General features: G+C 35.3%; 1 long non-coding RNA gene across 1 annotated transcript in view; it reads right to left on the reverse strand.

Annotated features, from left to right (window-relative positions):
* Nucleotides 1-463: 463 nt before the first annotated feature.
* Nucleotides 464-7394, reverse strand: part of LOC103464765 (uncharacterized) — a 21650-nt gene continuing 14719 nt past the window's right edge. Inside the window, exon 3 of the long non-coding RNA XR_533707.1 lies at nucleotides 464-681. This is a non-coding gene — a long non-coding RNA (uncharacterized LOC103464765). The remainder of the gene's footprint in view (nucleotides 682-7394) is intronic.

Consider the following 7394-nt stretch of genomic DNA (forward strand, 5'->3'; position numbering starts at 1 on the left):
ATGTATCTACWGTTTGCACTGTAAAATGACATAATTCTTCCTAGATGGATGGGCAACAACAAAAAAATTCTCAACCATCATGATCCCATWTTCCTCTTTGTCTTAACATGCATGTTGGCTTTAAGGGTTTTTTTTTTTTTACCATAAATATGTTTATGGGTATTAAAATGAACAGGTGGTGCCTTTAAATCACTTAGTATTAAAAAAGACTAAAACATGCATATGTGAGTACATGCACATATTTACTTTGTTTCTTTTGCAGTTAATTGATGTTAACTGAAAGCCAGGTTTTAAAAAAAAAGATTTTTTCTTCATCTACCAAGTATTTAACAAGACCTGATTGATTAAAACCTTGGGTCTGCAATTTAAATGTTGTACATAACTAAGCAAACTAATTACAGTTCTCTCTCATGCTACACACATAGACAGACCATACATTTTACTCAACACATTCAGGTTTGCTTGCGTTATATTTTATTTCAAAGGCAGAACTAATTAATATAATTTTAATGAAACTTCCATTATGGTCCAACAGATAAATGATGCTATGCATGTATTTCTATTAGTATGCTTCTTTAAAAATGTTACAATGCACTTATAAAATTACATCAGTGAATGGAAATAACGAATTGTTTCAATCTCTCAACAGACGCCATCTCCAACAAGCTCCACTTCATCCACCTGGGAAGAAAAGAACACTTGCATCACAATACTGCTCATAGGWGTTGTTCAGCATTCAAAACTCTCAATACTGAGCATCGATTAAGAAAACGGTACCAACTTTGTGATCAATTTGCTTCTCACACTGCTGACAGCAGTGGTCAGCTCCACCCACATCCAACTTTGCTARTCATAATACTTTGGCCTGGGTGTAGCAGGTTCTGTGGTGTACCCACTACAGAGAACCTTCAACACACAGTTRTGCAGCCTCASTTAGAAGTAGTCTGAGAAGAAAATGAGGAGCGTTCACATGGTGACTAATATGCACCATGTTCTACATAAGGACTAGAGAGGTAATTATTTGCAGCTGCATTACAGTCTGGTTTGGGAATAGCACTACAAGAGCCTACAATGCAGAGTGAGGACAGGTAAAAAGACTATTGGTGTTTCTCTGCCCTGACTAGCTAATCAACGTTTGCATGACCTGCTGCACTTGTAGTGATTTAGAAGTGTGACGGTGGCCCACCCACCCATTTCATTGCTTCCTCTCCCTGCAGTCCTCTGGAAAAAAGTATCGCAACATGAAGGCTTTAAATACCAAGATGGGAAACAATTTTTCTTCACGTAAGACTCCTGAATGCCTTCTAATCTAAGTCTGTACTGTAYATATACACTATCCTCAACTTAGTCGTTGTGTTACATTGTGTCRYTGGACTGCAGAGAAGCATCTCATTTCTCCATGTACCATTTAGATGGTTGAAATCATTTCTATTTCAATTGAACTTAMAACATTAAACATGAAATGTCTTTATTTTATTTTATTGCTTTAAGTTAAGATGTTTTTAATAGTCTGTTTTACAACTTTTACGTGTATTATTAATACACTTAATTTAATATRATAAATGTATATAGAYATTAAATGAACTGTTGCTAATAATCKGCAACTAATTAAACAACAAACCCCCTAAACATCATTAAGTAACAAAGCATGACTCGCATCATTAAAGCCACTTCAATAAATGTGTYCTGCAGACACGTGTTTTGGGTTAGTGGAAGTTCTTGATCTTTTTGACAGCCTTGGAGGAAAGTTGATGTACAATGTTCACTATTCCTTGGTCTGCCCTTTTGACTCCTTTTTTCCCTCTCTACGTGACCAGATCACCGTCTATATCCGGGCCAGGATCTTGAGTAGCGCACGCTTTCATGTTCTAGATAATAAATTACTCATGAAATATTTGCTCTGCCTTCAGGCTCAGCTTTCTCTCCAACATCCTCTTAGCCCGTGAAACATCTCCAAGTGCAGACTTGTGTCACCTCTACCAGCAAGGTCAATTTTTCCAATTTAGAACCAGGGCATTACAGACGATTTCAAATTGCATTAGTGTCAAGGTGGTGCTTCTTGCACCTTTTCCTCTCACCAGTTGTACTTCTTTCATTCAGACGACTAGACAGTTTTCCCAAAACAAGCCATCTGAAATATAGAATATTGCATGATTCAGTAATAAAGGGTCTGATCACTCAGCCTGGGTGCGCTTGACTACACCAGAGCATTCCATCAAAACTCAGTGAACCTTGAGGACATTTTAAAGATACAGCTGCAGAGTTCAGAAGGACAGCATGAGAACTGGAAGATGTCTGGGATATTGAAGTGTAACTAAACCTGACAGCTCCTGGTCACAAAGTTAACACTGTCTGCACATTAATCTATCCTGCTGTAGCTGCAAAGAATTATTATTCTCTGTTTATTAAAAGTCGGATCATCTGGATAATGACGACACAGACATGATTAAGACGACAATGTCACAATGGAAAAAAAACATCAAAGAGTTAAGCAGAAATAAAAACATAAAACTGTTTGTTTCACAAAACAATTTTCTACTGTATAAACAAAAGCAATTTTCAACTAATCACAAATTATTTTCAGTGTATAGTTGCGTTTTTGTTGTATCTATTTCCTGTTAGATGTGATCGATTTCTTTTCATTTGTTTGACTGTTCAGAATTTGCATATTAATTTATTTTATTCATCTGACTTTCCAAAGAAATGTTTCTTGAAACCTTGCTCCCAAGTGAAATTGAAGAAATTGCATGTTAAAGAACACAAAAATAACAAATTATGTAAATTTTAAATTAAATTAAATTCAGATCCTAAAAAAACAATGTTTTTGATTTTTTTTATTGGGTTCAACTCAGACAAATGAAAATTACTGAAGAATTAGAACAGGGAGAGCGTAAGAAAGAAAATAACTAAAGCGAGTTACTTTTGAACTGTCAGACATGACAAGCTGCTGCTATTTAAATTCCTTTCAGACAACATCATGTCTTAATTGACTGAAATGTTTTACAGTTAAAATTATTCTGAAGCATTTTGGAGTGTAAAAAATCTATTTCCCTCTGAGACATCACATAGTGTTTTAATAAAGCAAATTATAATACTCAGTTGTGATTCCAAACATTAAAAACTAACTAACTTGTATGTTTTTACTAAAGGAAATGTAATTTTGACTATAATTTCATTATTATTATTGTTTTATCTTGGAAGCATATAAAAAGCAGATAAAGGAATGAGGAGCAGATGCAAAGACTCCCCTGACTTTAAACCCCAAGCATTCCCATATGTGCCCTCACTTATAGATCTCAGCAATAAGGTGAAAATTCAGTCACCCGTGATTATTACCAGCTCACTCATGAAATCGGGAACCACGGGGCAGCGATAGAGCGAGGAGACACAGTTAGAGATCAGGATCTACTTTCCATCAGACTGAGACAGCCCTTCATTTTCGAAAAGCTACTTCCAGCTATGATAAATGTCTGATAAATGTATATATATATTCATCAAAAATGTGAAAGTGCGTTTCTGAAAATGCATAAAAGAAACCCTTATGACCTTCCTGATTTCCCAAAAGTAATTTGCTTCATTTAAAAATTCAAACARCTGAAATATTTATATTCCAATAAAAAAGCTTTTTCCAGAGATCTCCATGTCCTGCAGTTTCCTTTTTATGACACGCGCACACAGACACACACACACACACACACCCCCACACACGCACTCACACACACGCACTCACACACACAACAAGACTTGAGTTGTTTTTAAACTGACCGCACTGCAGTTTAAAGCTAAATGATTGTTGGAGCACTTAAGATAAGTAGCAAATATAATTTACTTTTTCACAGTTAAACCCTTGAACATTTTATGCATTGAGAAAGGCATATAAATGTGTGTGAAGAAATTAAAAAGTTGACCGTAACTGGATCTGATCAGAATTTGCAGAACATGTCCCCCTTCCTCCACTTCTGCATCTGTTTTTCTTGAAATACARTATTGTGCATTTTCTTTAACGTCATACATAATCCCAAAGCTCAAGCTGTATGAATCATTCATATGCGTTTCTGCAGTGCAGGCAGTCTTCTATGTCACAACTTCACTTTCAGAGAATTTCTCACATCAATAAGTTTGCATTAGTTTGAAGTGGAACTTTTGCCATTTTTTGGAATGATAAAATTAAGGATTAAGAGATTTCAACAAAAATTTATTTTAAAAGCCTCAAGTTAAACACGTTTTTTTGACATTAGGTAAAAACCTACCTTCAGTCTTTTAGATCTTTGAAACGCTGTGCTTTTTACAACCATGTAATAAAACAAAAAAGAAAATAATGCAATTAACATATCCTAATTCTCCAAATTAATTTACTACAGCATTTAAATAGGGATATTATGTATTCTTCCTGGYTAAGTGTGGCATTTTTAGTGTAATCAAGTAACTATATCACCTTCAGTTGACATCAAATAGTGTAACCATATTAAAATAACTTTAAAGTAATCTGACTTTGCAATTTATTCCCTTAAAATCAGCCACAACCGTTCTTAGGAGTATTGGACTGAGAAGTGCTTCGTATGATAACCTCGTAGGTTGCTGATTGCTGCTGCCGCTAGTCTGGTGGAGCTGAGTGGGTAAGGTGTGGGGATGTTAAGAACTGAAAAAACCTAAGTCAGAAAATATGAGAAGTTTTAAAACACATTGCAAAGATAGTTTTCTCAGAATGTGAGTAAACTACCTTTTACTCACTACCTGGAAAAGGAAAATAACATTTAAACATATGATGTGTATGAAATGGCATGTATAGATACAATTGAAGATAGTAATTGTCCTGTACATTTTGATGGAAATAACAAGATTGTCAATACRATCAATAATAGTGTATAAACAAGGTCAACAAAGACATTGCAAAATTGGACACATTAAAAAATCCAAATAATTGTGATGGCCATAAATAATGTTGTTCATGTTTTTGAAAGAAATCATAAGGTTATCTTAGGATTTCTTCAAAAAAATTGAACAAGAAATCATAAGTATTTTAAAAAAAAGTCAAAATAAACATATTTATCACAATGATGTACGAATAAACATTTGTAACCTTTGACTGACATTGGAACAATATTTCCAACTGGTATATTCAGTGACAAAATGAAAATGGCAAAAGTCAACTTCTCAGACCAAACTGGTTATAAACACATCTTCCCAGATTTAAGGCATGTTTCGCTTCTGCCACAGTTATATATAATTTTAGAAAAAAGAGGTTTTCGTGCAGCCCAGACAAATTCTTTGAAAAATGCAAGTTATTTTCTGACAGTCAACACAAATGTGGAACAATTGRGTCTATAACACATGCATGCTTTACATACTTCTTCAGAATAACACCAATATAAACCGTTTAACATATTAAATGTTAAATCTGATGCACTTTGTAGTCTAGAACAACGTTAATAATAAACCCGAAGACCATGGAGTTGAACAACACTGGTTATCACTCTAGAGTTGAATTTCAGGTTGAGGATAAAATAGGCAGGAATACACATATAACAGCAGGGAAGAGTGCATGAAAGCTCAGATACGCAGTCTGGAGTCTTTACAGACTCTCACGTGACTGTCTGGTTAGCAGAGAGATGAACGTGATTGACAACCACAACGGGATGTAAAAATTCCCTGCAACACGTGTGGAACTAACAACAAACATTTTATGACATCTCTGTGCAGACCTACTTATAAAAGGAATTCATCTGAACTAATTCATCTTTTTGTTTTCCGGTTTATGCTTAGCAGCTGAATCCTTGAGCTGATTTTTCCCCCCTTATCAACAGGCACAAAAATACATGTGCTGACATAAGTTTTTATTGGGTCACTGCATCAGTTTGCCATTAACAGAGACATTATCATACACATGAGCGTACAGATGAGCTAAGCCTGAGTGTAAACCAGCTTTCCAATATAATTTATAACCCACAAGTCAAGCCAGATTAGGTTTGATTGGATCGCTGGTGCCATATGTGACCTACTATCTGTGCCCCGCTTGTACAACATGGCAGGAGGGTCAGTGATCTCCCAGGGCAAAGGTTGCCATGGAAACGACCTCTGGATGCTCCCTTCTGCTCTTCGCAGCGTTCACACGTCTCAGGGCAGAATTATTCAAGATTTCTTTATGTTGGGCTTGTATTCTTCTGCTCTATTTCCCCACTCTGCTCTACAGTTTCAGCTCCCCCAGCTTTCCTTTCCTCACACAGACAGTTATAGGCAGTGGCATTTGGATGTGTGCAAACGTTGTACATACGCAGATACCAAACAATGCAACCTCACCACCAACACACAAACATTTGTCACTTTTTGTACTTGGTTACTCTGATGAAACTATGCTTTTCTGGTTTMTTGTTATTGTTAAATCAAATTTTAGTYTTACAAATATTCTTCATGCATCTTGGAGCAACCCTTTTACATATATACATAAAATTTCATGCTTCATTTTTCTGGAAAGTTAAATATCGAAGGATCCAGAAGCCTTCAATAAAATGATGGTCTGTGAAAATAAATATGAGCGCAGTTGCAAGTTGGAATCCTTTCCACACGCTGCTGAGCTCAGAAMCTCGCCGCGTCTGTTCATGTGAAAACTTTATGATTCACTGCATAACGCTTTACAGAGGAATTCTACAAAAATGATCTGCAGAAAACATGTTTACTTAATGATTTAAAATTACACCAAGCAAACCTCAAAACACACATATCCTGTGATTATGGCATAATATCTTGTAAAACCACCTGGTTTACATGCTACAACATATACAGGAAAGTACTTTCTGCTATTGTATATTATTCATTCTATGTCAGATATTCAAGTGATAAGAAATACAGAGGCCAGTAAGAGTGTCTTTATGAAAAATACACTCTTTCTTGAGCCTACAGAAAGAAATAAAAAAACACACAGAGGTCTGAMAAAGATCAGATTGCAATGTAATTTCATTGCAAAAAAATACAAGATCAAATATGAAGGCTCCCCCTGGAGATTCACAGTTTCTCACCCCGCTTCCTCCCAAGGTTGAGGTTAAGCACAAAGAAACCACAATAAAGTGGTGAAATTCTGCAGAAACCAAATTAAATTAACCATTTTTTTTCTTTCCACACTCTGTAAAGTCATTAAATAGATGTAGGGTTTTTATTAGCTCTTTACTGGAATCTGCAAGTCTGACAGGCTCTATCATTTATGTTTAAATGCTTTTTTGTGTGGAAAAGCATAAAAATGCTACAATATTTTTTAACAAACAATGAGTGAAATATTAGTCAAATAAATTCAGTAAACGTAAATCATACCAAAATAATAAACTTCTATTTGAATTGATACACGAGACCAAGCAATGAATAGGAAAGCATGGAAACCTGAAACCGAGCAGTGATTCTGAAAA

The sequence above is a fragment of the Poecilia reticulata genome, linkage group LG5 (genome assembly GCF_000633615.1).
Source record: "Poecilia reticulata strain Guanapo linkage group LG5, Guppy_female_1.0+MT, whole genome shotgun sequence".
Taxonomy (NCBI): domain Eukaryota; kingdom Metazoa; phylum Chordata; class Actinopteri; order Cyprinodontiformes; family Poeciliidae; genus Poecilia; species Poecilia reticulata.